Raw genomic sequence first — 14,583 nt, forward strand, 5'->3', positions numbered from 1 at the left:
TCCAGGTCATATTTAATACCTTTCACAACTGGTATGTCCCAGGCCAGTGAGAATAGAAGTGGATTATAAATAATTCATTAGGACTTACCGGTGCCAACCATCTGAATATCAGCCCTCTTGGGGTTAAATTAAGTGAGTTAAGTGAGAATTAAGTGAGGTAATGTGCTTGGCACAGTAATATGAAGTGGCTATAGGGTTATCCTCATGGTCCTGGATGCCCAGAACGTGAATGGTTTCACTGAGATTACATGAGGTGCCAGTGGGCGGTAGCCTGCGATGAGACTCTGTGAACACACCCAAGGCCTTAAAGGAGAGAGAATGCTGTGGCACTCTCAGAGAAGAAACCCAGGATGCTTTGGGGAAGAGGCTGGCAGCCTGGTCTTGTTTTCTGCACGTGGAGGCCTCTGGACCATGCACCTGACTATCAAGCCTGTACAGAAGGCAGAGGCGAGGCAGGAGTTAAGCGGTCTGTGAAGGAGGAGACCTGCTCTATTTCTCAGCTGTTGTTCTGTTGAAACAGGTGGGTGAGTTTGAGCCTGAAAGGTAATAAGTAAAGGAGAAAGACTGGGAGCACTAGGCTCTGGGATGCCCCCTGCATGAGAATGATGGGCACTAAACCTGTCTGAGGGGAAGGTGTAGACAGAAATAAACACGCCACCGCCTGGAGTCCAGAACCTTGAAAGTTTAATGAGAACAGTTAGTGAAGCACTGCCCTGTGATTCATCTCCTCACAAACAACACTTACATCACGTAGGATCGGGGTAGACAACGATCATTTCATTTAGCTACTTAAAGGTTATTTGGAACTCTTAATAGCATGTTGTCAATAGGACCTGGCTTCTAAATCCAGGCAGATAAAAGTCCATTCGTTCCCCAGAGTGGAGGACTTAGGATCTGAGCCAACTCCATAAGCCTGATGCACCTGAATACGTGAGAAAAGGCAAAAGGAGATGGGAGTGAAGGGAGTTGAAGGGAGTTGCTGTGGTTTTGTGGGGTTTTTTTTTTTTTTTGCTTTTAAAAAATTATTTTATTTTTTCATGATCGCCTCCCAATAAGTCTTAGAAAAGTAATATTGAGGCCAGGCGCAGTGGCTCACGCCTGCAATCCCAGCACTTTGGGAGGCCAAGGCGGGCAGATCACTTGAGGTCAGGAGTTTGAGACCTGTTCGAGCCTGGCCAACATGGCAAAACCTCATCTCTACTAAAAATACAAAAATTAGCTGGGCATGGTTGTGGGTGCCTGCAGTCCCAGCTACTCAGGAGGCTGAGGCAGGAGGATCACTTGAACCCGGGAGGCAGACGTTGTAGTGAGCTGAGATCGTGCCTGTGCACTCCAGCCTAGGTGACAGAGTGAGACTCCATCTCAAAAAAAAAAAAAAAAAAAAAAAAAAGGAAGAAAAGTAATATTGAGAAAGGCAGTCACTGAATAGAAGGTTGCTGTTAGAGGGAATATTGCTATTGTGTTTTGTGAGCAAAGGAACATATTATACAAGCAGCAAGTTATAAGGGCTGTGCACACAAGGGCAGAGTTTAGTATTATCAGAAAATAAAGCTTACAGCCGAATGTGTCTGATGCATATTTAATAAGAGCCTAACCAAAGGATATTAGAGCTATAAGGGACCTTGATGATTATCTAATTTAACCTTCTCATTTGCACCATGAGGGAAAGAAATTCAGAGATAACGTGTCCTGAGTTTACACAGTCTACAAGGGGTAGGGCAGGGATTGGCAATCGAGGACTCAGCCCCTCAACTCTCTGTCCAGGGCCATGCACTTCGTCATTACTGTGCTTCAGAGGCCTTGACTGTCCATAGAGAAACATGTCATGATTTTGTTGCAACTAGACAAAGCCCTCGGGGAGGCAGCTAGGGAAGGGAGAATTGAACAGAGCCAACATAGCTCAGGAGATCTTAAAACGCATGAATCTGGAAGCCAAAGGGCAGTCTTCCTCTTCCCTGAGAAGAGGTTTCTAGAGGTGTCAATTGCAACTGTATGTTAGCTATGGATAAAGGATTTGACAAAGCTCAATGAAAGCATATGTGAGAATCAATTGGCTGCATGGAATTTACAATACAGAGTATTATGTAGTTTACTGTTATTTGCTTATTGTGGGATATACATCATTTATAGCAGCAAAATGTATAATAAATGTATACATGTATAGGCATTTTTTTCAGAGAACTAGTTGTGAAACACCAGCATACCTCTGCTTACAGAGATATAAAAATAAATAAGATAACACAAATTTGAAGTGGATGAGAAAGAAAAACGAATGAAAAGAAGAGGAACATATTAGAATAGGAAATAACAGTAATAGAAAATTTCATCTCCTTGTGTGCAGCTATATGACATGGTTGGCCACAGATTTTGTATCTAAGCTTCCTAGCAGATCTTGTATAAAGAACATTTGATTTGGTACTCAAGTTTTAGTGTTTTGGTGACAAATTGTGAAGTTTCTCCTAAGCACAGTCCAGGAGGAATTTTATCCTGAGGATCTGGGGAGAGAAACAGTGTGTTTTTATAAATGTCAGCACTGTCCTTAGAGTAAACCCTCATTTAGAGACACATGGGGCTGGGCAAAGTGGCTCCCACTCCTGTAATCCCAGCACTTTGGGAGGCTGAGGTAGATCACTTGAGACCAGGAGTTTGAGACTAGCCTGGGAAACATAGCGAGACACTTTCTGTACAAAAAATGAAAACAGCCAGGCATGGTGGCACATGCCTGTAGTCCTACCTCCTTAAGAGGCTTATGTAGGAGGATCACTTGAGCCCAGGAGTTTGCAGCTGTAATGCACTCAAACTTCAGTGGAGTGCCACTGCACTCCAGCTTGGGTAACACAATGAGACCTGGACTCTTAGGAAAAAAAAAAAAAAAAGTCACAGGGTTGCTTCCAGTAGAGCCCCTTGTCAAAGGCTGAAAACATTTTGCCAAAGTGTACTTGTAAGTGCCATACATTAAAGTACTTACGGATGAAATAATAGAAACTCTAGGATTTACTTTAAAATATTGTTGTTTTAGTCTGTTTTGTGTTGCTATGACAGAAACCTGAGACTAGGTAATTTATAAAGAACAGAAATGTATTCTCTCAAATTCTGGAAGCTGGGAAGTCCAAGATTAAGGCATTAGCATCTGATTAGGGACTTCTTGCTGTGGCCTCACATGATGGAAGGTGGAAGGGTGAGAGAGGAGGAAGACTGTGTTCTCACGTGCAGAACAACAGAAGAGGGAAAGACAGAGAACTCACTCCCCAAGCCCTTTCCATAGTGGCATTAATCCAGTTGCAAAGGCAGAGCCCTTGCGACTTATCTCCTGAAAGGCCTTACCTCCTAACACTGTTGCATTGGGGAGATTACGTTTCCGACACATGAATTTATGGGGACACGTTGAGACCATAGCTACTATACACAACACAGACACACACACACACACACACACACACACACACACACACACACCTGTTGGAATGAATAATTGAAGCAAGAAGAACAAAATATTGATAAACATTGATGGTGAGTGATGCACAGTTGGGAATCCACTATACTCCTGTCTCTACTTTGAGACAAGACTGAATCTGACTAATGTCTTTCATCTCTTATGTTATAGCCATTCCTCCCCTTCACCTCCACCTGATTATTCATGTCGTGAAGAAACTGGTCTACTTGTCCTGTAGAATCGCCCGTATTGTGGATTTGGCCATTGCTTCCACATGATGATAAGAGAATGTTACATTAGCAGAGACATCCATTAAACAGGAGAGCTGAGGCCATCTGACGCTAAGAATCACAATAACAGGGACAAAGCCAAAAGGGAAGGAAAATGGGGGCCAAAATGGTGAGGGGAGCCAAAAAGCGTGAGAAGAAGCACGCTCAGCCTCACTGGCTCCTGACTTCTCTCTGAGTGAGTTCCGGCTTTCTGCATCTCCACTCCTTGCCCTGGCACCTCGGCCTTCAGGCAGGATGGTGGGGTGAAGGCAGCGAGGGAGGAAGGTGCCGGGGCACCTCCCCCTCTGCCTGCACTGCTGGGCTAACACTTACAAAGGAAGATTTGAAAAAGTCTCTGAAACTGCAGGCTCAAAGAAAGGACAAATGCACTTCCAATCAAATCAGTGTTGAAGGGGCAGCATCTTTATCATCTGCCATCCTTAAGATTCATTTCACATTCAAATAAATAGAAAACTACTTGCAAAGGCAAATTAGACCCAGATTTACCCGCAGGTGGTATTTCATGCCATAACTTGATGGCACTTCATCAACATCGGCTTTTCTGGGCTCACTGATTAGTTCATGCTGTATGAAAAGTGCTTTACCATAATTTTTCATTATCTTCACAAGTTATGCCATTTGGAATCATGTAAGGTGGCTAATGTTTCAGGGATTCTTTTAAACACTTTACAATCAGAGATTCAAAGGCCAACGGCTGGTGACTCAGGGACCATTAAGACATCTGAGACATGACCATGATTAAAGATTAGTTGCGATAGTTATTTGGATATTATAGAGTCTTCGAAATATAGAAACACTCACACAAACTAATGACGATGAGCATCTGGGGCTTGGTGTTTCTCTGGTTCAGCTGCAGTAGAGGTGGGCGGCTCTCAATTCAGGCTCACTCCATGTCAGTTTCACAAGAAAACGCCAGTGCTTCCCCCAGCTCCCCTAGCTGCTAGGGCAGGTATTTCTATTTTCCATGCAGCACAGAAGAGGGGGCCTTACCACAGACACCAGGAAGAATAATGTCAAACCCATAGCAATCCAAACCTGGGAGAAGCTTGAAAACTGAGGATTGGTCTTGTCAATCCTACTGGCGGGTCTTGTCCAGTTTTAAAAAATGAAACACAACAGAATGCAACAGAATGGGAAACAATCAGAGCACATTAAAAGAATAAGTACTACTTTGTGATACTTTTCAGTTATGTATGTGGGTATCAGTGTGTACTGAGGGTTGATGAGAAATGTATTTTTAAAATGTGAGTCAAGTTAAAAGACCTCAAAGAATGATGCTCTAAGAAATTATATACTGGAGACAGTCACGATTATATAGTGGATGATGAAAAACAAAATAAAAATTAAAAATTAGAAATTTATAATTTACCCCTGGAATAAGCCACACTTGGAAACATCACAGTGGTCTTGAATCAATGTTTTTTTCCCCCTGCTGCTCATGAGCTGTAGAATCAATGCTTAAACATTTCCTTAACAACAAGTTGAAAATGCAACAAACCTGTTATCTTTTCTGTCTTACCTCCCTGAGGTATATATATAAGTTTGATGAATTTCTCTGCTCAGGTAATAGGATTTAGCATCCATTCATGTATTCATTCACTCAACAAACATTTACTGAGACTGTTGAAGGTGCTGAGACTATAATGGCAGAGAAAAAAAAAAAGATAAAAATCCCTGTCTTAGTGGAACTTTTGTGTGGGAGTCATGGGGGAAGCATAGGACATCAGCAAGGGAAATTGGTGAAATAGAAAATATGTCAGAAAGTGGTAAGTGCTAAGGTGAAAAGATAATAATAGAAAAGGGTCCCAGGGAGCAGCATTTGGGCTGTATTAGCTTTTATTTTATTTTATTTTTTTTGAGACGGAGTCTTCTCGCTCTGTCACCAGGCTGGAATGTGGTGGTGCGATCTCAGCTCACTGCAACCTCTGCCTCCTGGGTTTGAGCGATTCTCCTGCCTCAGCCTCCCTAGTAGCTGGGACTACAGGTGCGCACCACCACACCCAGCTAATTTTTGTATTTTTAGTAGAGACAGGGTTTCACCATGTTGGCCAGGATGGTCTCTATCTCTTGACCTCGTGATCCACCCGCCTAGGTCTCCCAGAGTGCTGGGATTACAGGTGTGAGCCACCGTGCCCAGCTTAGGGTATATTGGATTTCTATTTTTCTGCATAACAAATTACTACAAACAGCAGGTTAAAACAACACACACACTTATTGTCTCACAGTTTTTGTGGGTCCAGGAGTCTGAACGTGGCTTCACCAGGTCTTCTCTCCAGGGCCTCACAAGGCTGTGATCAAGGTGTCAGCAGATGCATTCTCATTTGAAAAAAGGACTGGAGAAGAGTCCTCTTCCAAGCTCATTCACGGTGTCAGCAGAATTCCTTCCCTCCCTCCCTTCTTTCTTTCTTTTCTTTTGTTTCTTTCTTTTCTTTCTTTGTCTCACTCTGTTGCCCAGGCTGGAGCACAGTGGTGCGATCTCTTGGCTCATTGCAACCTCCACCTCTCGGGTTCAAGGGATTGTTGTGCCTTGGCCTCCTGAGTAGCTGGGATTGCAGGCTTGCCACCATCATGCTCAGCTATTTTTTGTATTTTAGTAAAGATGGGGTTTCACCATGTTGGTCAGGCTGGTCTTGAACTCTTGACCTCAAATGATCCACCCGCCTCAGCCTCCCAACATGCTGGGATTACAGGCATGAGCCACCATGCCCAGTCCAAAATTTATTTCTTTATGGTTGTGTGACTGAGGTTTTAAATTAAGATTAGAGGTTTTAAATTTTGATTTAAGTCCAAGTTACGTATTCAGATTTTCAGATGACTGAGGGCCCCTGCTTTTTGACAGCTGTCTGCTGGAGGCCACCTTCAGATCCTAGAGGCCTCCTAGTTCCCTGGACCCTCTCACAACATGGCAGCTTACTTCCTCAAGCCAGCGAGGACAATCTCTTGCTTCAGTTTGCTAAGATGGAGCTTTCAATAATGTAACGTAACCATGACAGTGACAGCCCATCATCTTGTATATATATATAATGTATAATATAATGTAACCTATTCAAGGAAGTGACACCCCATTACCTTTGCTATATCTTATTAGTTAGAAGCAAGTAGGAACAGGTTCTGTCCTCACTCAAGGGGAGAGGGACTCTTCAAGGGCTCGTTGAGGTCACCTGAGGGTATGCCCGCCACAGGGGGGTTGCAAGCTTTGGCAGGGAAGGCATCCCTGAGAGGTGTCATTTGGTAAGGACCTGCGAAGGAGAGGGAGAGAGCCATGTGGCTATCATGGGGAAGAGCAACTTCCCTAGAGGAAAAAAGGAATGAAGAAGCCCCCCAAAGAAAAACATAGCCTGTGTACTGATGAGGAAGATCAAAGAGAGAGGGACAAATGAATGACGCAGGAGCAAGAGAGGAGAATTGCTGCAGTATGGCCCCTGAGCAGGCAAGCTCAGTCTAGCCCAGAAGGGCAGGGGTTGACATTTGCTAGTGGCATAGGCAAGTACTTGAGAGTGAAAGGCCTGGAGGCAGAGTATACGGCACAAATACAGGTGTAGATATGGTGATAGAAAATTCTTCTAATTTCTTAATGTGACCTAGGAAGCAAGGTCATCTGCTGAGAGCAAGGATTAAGGAGGAGGTGTTGGCAATTTGAAGGGAAATGAGAAGGTACGAAATAGTCATCCACGAGAGGTGGATGGAATGGGTCTATCCCTGGAAAGGACCAAGGAGTGTCAGCCTGTTTGCCCAGCAGCATACATGGCCCACTTGAGGTTAGTGGTTATGAATTATAGAGATACCAGTCAGCATGGTGAATGTTTTTCTCCAACATGTATGGGGAGATAGGCAAGGTACATGCAGAGGGTTGGCTTGGACCACAATTGTGGTTTATGCACAGAAGCAAAGAGGGGCAAGGGATTTGAGAGTGTGTGTAAGGGAGTGAGTAGAGTGATTGACCATGGAATTTGAGATAAGTCAGATCCATCAAGCAGAAAATCAGTAAGGATATAGCTGAACTGAACAGCACCACCATCAATCAACAAGATATAATGGGCATCTATAGATGACTTTATCCAACAACACCAGCACACACATTTTTTGCACACTCACATGAAGATTCGCCAAGATACAACACATTCCAGGCATAAACCATACCTTAACAAATTCAAAAGAATAGGAGTCATACAAAGAATGCTGTCAGACCACATGGAATTAAACTAGAAATCAACAACAGAAAGATAGCTGGAAAATCCCAAAACATTTGGAGATATGCATTTCTAAATAACACGTGGGTCAAAGAGGAAGTCTATCTTAGTCCAGTTGGGCTGCTATAACAAAATATCATAAGCTGGCAATGATAGACTGGATAAAGAAAATGTGGTACATATATACCATGGAATACTATGCAGCCATAAAAAGGAATGAGATCATGTCCTTTGCAGGAACATGGATGAAACTGGAAGTCATTATCCTCAGCAAACTAATGCAGAAACAGAAAACGAAACACTGCATGTTCTCAGTTATAAATGGGAGCTGAACAATGAGAACACATGGACACAGGGAGGGGAACAACACACACTGGGGCCTGTTGAGGGAGGGCAGGGAGAGGAGGGAGAGCATCAGGAAAAAGCTAATACATGATGGGCTCAATACCGAGGTGATGGGGTGACAGCTGCAGCAAACCACCATGGCACAGGTTTATCTATGTACAAACCTGCACATCCTGCATATAACACCCTGGAACTTAACATAAAAATAAATAAATAAATAAATAAATACATAAGCCTATTTCAACTCTATAAGAAACTGCAGGCTGGGTATGGTGGCTCATCCTTGTAATCCCAGCACTTTGGGAGGCTGAGATGGGGGGATCGCTTGACCCCAGGAGTTTGAGACCAGCCTGGCCAACAAGGTGAGACCCCATCTCTACAAACCATACAAAAATTAGCTGGGTGTGGTGGCATGTGCCTGTAGTCCCAGCTACTTGGGAAGCTGAGGTGGGAGGATTTCCTGAGCTCAGGGAGGTTGAGGCTGCAGCCAGCCATTATCAAGCCATTGCCCTCCAGCCTGGGTGACAGAGTAAGACCCTGTCTCAAAAAAAGAAAGAAAAGAAACTGCCAAATATTTTCCAAGATGATTGTATCTACTAACAATGTATGTCAGTTTTTAAATTTTAGCCATTCTAGTAGGTGTGTAATTGATATCACCTGGTGGTCTTAATTTGCATTTCCCTAATGACAAATAATGTTGAGCATGTTATTATGCAGTTGTCTTCTGTATATTTTCTTTGTTGAAGTGCCTTTTTACAACTTTCTTTTTTTTTTTTAATTTTTCATCAATTGGTTGATTTTTTTGAGATGGTCTTGCTCTGTTGTCAAGGCTGGAGTGCAGTGGCATGATACATCTGACTGTAAACTTGAACTCCTGGGCTCAAGTGATCCTCCTGCCTTGGCCTCCCAGGTAGCTGGGACAACAGGCATGTGCCAGCATGCCTGACTTTTTTTTTTTTTTTTTTTTTTTGTAGAGATGGAGGTCTTGTTCTGTTGCCCAGGCTGGTCTTGAGCTCCTGGCCTCAAGTGATCCCCCTGCCTCAGCCTCCCAAAGTGTTGGGATTGAAGGCATGAGCCACTGTGCCTGGCCCACTCTTAAAGAATTGAGTTGTTTTGTTTTATTATTGAATTTTGAGATTTAAAAAGAAATATTGAGGATACAACTCCTTTGTCAGATTTTTGTTTTGCAAATATTTTCTACCAATCTGTGACTTTTTTTTTTCATTTTCTTAACTATCTTTTGAAGATTAGAAGTTTTAAATTTGTATTTAAGTCAAATTGATCACATATTCAGATTTTCATATTTAGGCCTCTGATCCATTTTAAGTTTAATTTTGTATATAGTATGACATATGCATCATGGCACATCTTTCTTATATATATGGATATTCAGTTGTTGAGACTATTCGCTCTCCGTTGCATTGCCATTATACCTTTGTTGAAATTTAATTGACGGTGTATGTATGGGTCTGTTTCTGGACTCTCTGTTCTGTTCCATTGACGTATGTGCCTATCATTTGCCAATGCCTCACTGTCTGGATTCCTGTAGCTCAGTGGCCCTCAAATCTCCTCTACCTCTGAGGATATTAGGCAATGTCTGGAGATATTTTTGGTCATTATAATTGATGGGTAGAGGTCAGGGCTGTAAATAAATATCCTGCAATGCACAGGACAGCCTCCCACAACAAAGAATTATCTGGCCTAAAGCTAAGGCTGAGAAACTCTATGTGGCTTTACAGAAGAGTCCTGGAATGAAGTCATGTGACCTAACAAAAGCAGTTTTGGAGGTGCAAGGAGAATATTATGAACATGCAAGACTGCTGTGAGGATAACACTGGATGCCATATGTAAATGTCAGGGCACATGGCTCATGATGATTTAATGCTATTTCCTCATTATTTGTGACTGCTCCTGACCTTGACCAAGTTTTCTCTTAGCAATCCCTTCAGTATGGCCTCTGTACTTGTCTAGGGCCTCCATATTAGGTTTTGAGCCCCACTCTGACGAGTCCTCTATTAATAGGTCCCTGCTTGTCTCTCTTCTGCATGTACAAGCATTGCTTGTCCTGCTATTGGGCCTTTGCTTTCAAGATGGTGGCCACCTGCTCACTGAAGAGAATGGGTCATCAGGCCTTGCTGTTCTGTAAGGGCCCTTCCTGGGCCAAGTTACCAAAGGTTATGACCTGGTGGATGACTTACTTTTCTCTTATTCTGATCGTAGGCTTCCTGGCCACCTTGACTATGTGGATCTCTTGGCCAGGATGGACCTCAAATAGCTTGCTGTAGTTCTTCCAATCTGTAAGTTTTCCCTTGCTTGATGTTCATTTGACCATTCATTCTTTCATTCTATAAATGTGCCAGTCACAGTGCTATGTTCAAGGACTAGAGTAAGGAACAAGATAGATATAATACTTGCCTTCATGGAGTTTACATTTTGACTGGGTTCAGAGACATTACATTGCTTAATAAGTGCTCAAGAAAGATTTGCAAAATGAATGACGGTCAGTTCTCCTATGCTCTGTTTATATAATATGAATTCATTTATATTTTATCTATGGTGGCTTTCATGCTTCAGAGGCAGAGCTGAGTGATTGTAACAGACACAACATGGCCTGCAAAGCCTAACATATTTATTATCCAACACTTTACAAAAATGTTTGCTGTTCTGTGGTCAGATGCCTCAGATGTGTTCGGAGGAGAAGGTCATCTGGGGATACCCTCTGTGTTAGGGGTGAGGGGAAGCAGGCACTGCTGGGAACCACATGGGATCACAGACTCTTATGAACATGATGGCTTGTGGTGAAGAAGATGTTTTATCTTCTTGTCTGAAATATTAGTCCAGTTGGCACCACCTTCACACAGAAACCTGGAAAAATTCCCATGATGCCATCCCCCAAGGCAGTTTCTAGAGGAGAGGAGGAAATATTCTTTCTTCTAATGAAAAAATGAAGGCTGAGTGTGGTAGCTCATACCTGTAATCTCAGCACTTTGGGAGGCCGAAGCAGGCGGATCATCTGAGGTCAGGAGTTCAAGACCAGCCTGGCCAACATGGCAAAACCCCATATCTACTAAAAATAAAAAAAGTAGCCGGGTGTGGTAGTGGGTGCCTCAATCCCAGCTATTCGGGAGGCTGAGGCAGGAGAATCACTTGAAACTGGGAGGCGGAGGCTTCAGTGAACCCTGATTGCACCACTGCACTCCAGCCTGGGCGACAGAGCAAGTCAAAAAAAACAAAAAGGAAAAAGAAAACATACACAAAGTACTGTGTGTGAATGAGAAATGTCTGTCTACCAAAATCTGTCCTCCCAATTCCATAGTGTGGAGTGGTGTCTGCCAGACAGCTGCCCAGTCAGGGACTACATTTCCCAGCTCCCTTGTGTCCAGTTGTGGCCACGTGACTAGTTCTCATTAAGGGAATATGAATGAGTGTGACCGGTCGCTTGAGGAAGCAAAGAAGGGGCTGTAATTGCTCCAGACCTTCTTTCCCCTTCTGCTATCTGGTTCCAGAGGACTCTGGGGCGCTAGGGCAGGGCTTCTCAAACTTCTATGTATAGGTGGTCCCTAACTTAATGACGGTTAGACTTACAATTTTTTGATGTTATGATGGTGTGAAAGTGATACAGTAGAAACCATCCTTCAAGTACCCATAGAGCCATTCTGTTTTTTACTTTTAGTACAGTATTCAATAAATTACATGAGGTATTCAACACTTTATTATTTATTTATTTTGAGACAGGATCTCACTATGTTGCCCAGGCTGGTGTGCAGTGGTGCAATCACAGCTCACTGCCACTTTGACCTCCCTGGTCTCAGATGATCCTCCTACCTCAACCTCCCGAGTAGCTAGGACTACAGGCTTGTGCCACCGCACCTAGCTAATTTTTGTATTTTTCTTTTTTTTGGTAGAGATTGGGTTTCATCATGTTGCCCAGGCTGGTCTCGAACTCCTGGACTCAAGGATCCATATGCCTCCCAAAGTTTTGGGATTAGAGGCATGAGCCACCGCACCCGGCCCTCAACACTTTATTCCCCAGTAGGCTTTGTGTTAGATGATTTTGCCCAACTATAGACTAATATAAGTGTTCTGAGTATTTTAAGGTAAGCGAGGCTAAGCTATGATGTTTGGTAGGTTAGGTATAGTAAATGCATTTTCTACTTATGATATTTTTCAACTTACAATGGGTTTAGTGGGATGTAACCCCATCACAAGTAGAGGAGCATCTGTATATGAGTCACCTGGCCATGGGCATCTTCTTAAAATACGGCTCTGAAACTGTAGGTCTAGGGTGGGGCCTGAGATCCCGCATTTCTAACAAGCTTTCAGGGATGTCCGAGCTGCTGGCACACAGGCCAGTCTTTCAGAAGCGAGTCTCCTAGGGGACAGTGGAGCTGGAGAATGAAAGGAACACAGGGCTCTGAATCACTGCACAAGAAAAGCCACCTCTTCAACCAGCAACTTCTGACCTGTCACCTGAGTGAGGAATAAGCTTTTTGGGGGCGTTGAAGGGTGAGGGTTATTTGTCACAGCAGCTAGTCTTCTAGAAGTAGTTCAAATGATTCACTGCTGCTCTTTTCAATATCTTGGCAGGGTAATTCAGGACAAAATCATCCCCGCTGCCCCTTCCCCTTAGCGAGGCTGTGTGTTCCAGATGACTGCTTTATGTTTTAAGGTGTTTATACCTAACTGTGCATTTAAACCTTACAAAGCTCTCACCCTGTACCATTAGGTCCTTGATGATGGTGGTGGTTAGAAAAAAAAAAACCTTGGTTTTATCTTTGTTGACTCAGATTAAAAACGGAGTGAAAATGTGTTTTGGGGTTGGGTTGTGAGGAAATGGCCTCTTCTGGTGGGAAGGTCAGTGGAGAACAGGCCATGAGGGACTTTGGTCTGGAGAGGCCAATGCAGGGAGTTCAGCTGGGAGTCTCTTATCCAAGAGGCTGGCTGGTGAGTGGCAGGACCCCATTGCAGGCTGCATGGCTGAGGTTGGCTGAAACAGCCCAAATGTGCTGCTTGACATGAGTAGCAGGAGCCTGGGCAGGGAGTCAAATGGGATACGTGGGCTCTGTGTGTGTGTGTGTGTGTGTGTGTGTGTGTGTGTGTGTGTTATTTAGAGGAGCTGCAATTGGAGCAGAGAGGCAGAGGGAGTCTGGAACAGTCCTGGCCCAGACTGGCGGAGGCCTTTTACATGCTTCCAGCAAACATTCATGGTGTGGAGGCCGAGCCCATCTAAGGAATCCTGACCAGCTGGACACCATGTACCTGAATTCAGCCAAGGATATTAGTGGAAAGTTTTTCCCTTCGTTTGTGCAAGGAAAGCTAGAACAAGAAGGCCTGCCCTGTCATTGTAGCTCTGCTCCTGCCCTTGCCTTCCCAAAATAAGAGCCAGGGCCAGGCCTCCTCAAGCTCTGCTGGCTTCAGAGGCTGGGCCTGAGCATGAGGAGGAGAAAGTCCAGGGGAAAGAGTTATTGGACTTATTTTGGATAAAGCACCTGAAGGAGTCCCAGAAGCTTAGCTTTAATCCCAAGGGATGCTCAAATAACAATATCAGGCTCCTGTGTCAGAACTTTGTGGACACAGGTGCAAGCAAACCTGAGGAAAATCACAAATTGCCCACTCTGACTCATCAGAGCTGCTTGCCAGGCTGAAAGCCATTCCTACTCAGTGATATGGTTTGGTTGTGTCCCTACCCAAATCTCACCTTGAATTATAACTCCCACAATTCCCACATGTCATGGGAGGAACCCTGTGGGAGGTGATTGAATCATGGGATCGGGTCTTTCCTTTGCTGTTCTTGTGATAGTGAATAAGTCTCATGAGATCTGATGGTTTTAAAAATGGGAGTTGCCCTGTACAAGCTCTTTTTGCTTGCTGCCATCCATGTAAGACATGACTTGTTCCTCCTTGCCTTCCACCATGATTGTGAGGCCTCCACAGCCACGTGGAACTTTAAGTCCATTAAACCCTTTTTCCTGTATAAATTACCCAGTCTCAGGTATGTCTTTATCAGCAGTGTGAAAACGGACTAATACACTCAGGGAAATGATGTTGGATTTAGAGAAGAGACCAGTTCTAAAAAAATTATTCAACCTTCAGCAAGCATTCACTGAGAACCTATTCTATGCTAGGCATAGCAAATATTAATTCCACAGACATAAAATCAACTTTCAATCCACACCTTGGTGTTGGAGAAAACGTCTGAGAACTTGGAAAGTGAGGGTTGTGAGTTGGTGTACTGATGACACCTGTCCAGGAAGGTTCGTCACAGAATTGTAGATGTACCAGTGAGGCCTCCTGAGCCCTCCCAGAAAGGCTCATGCCTGCCCCA

The sequence above is a fragment of the Pan troglodytes genome, chromosome 6 (assembly GCF_028858775.2).
Source record: "Pan troglodytes isolate AG18354 chromosome 6, NHGRI_mPanTro3-v2.0_pri, whole genome shotgun sequence".
NCBI classification, from domain to species: Eukaryota; Metazoa; Chordata; class Mammalia; order Primates; family Hominidae; genus Pan; species Pan troglodytes.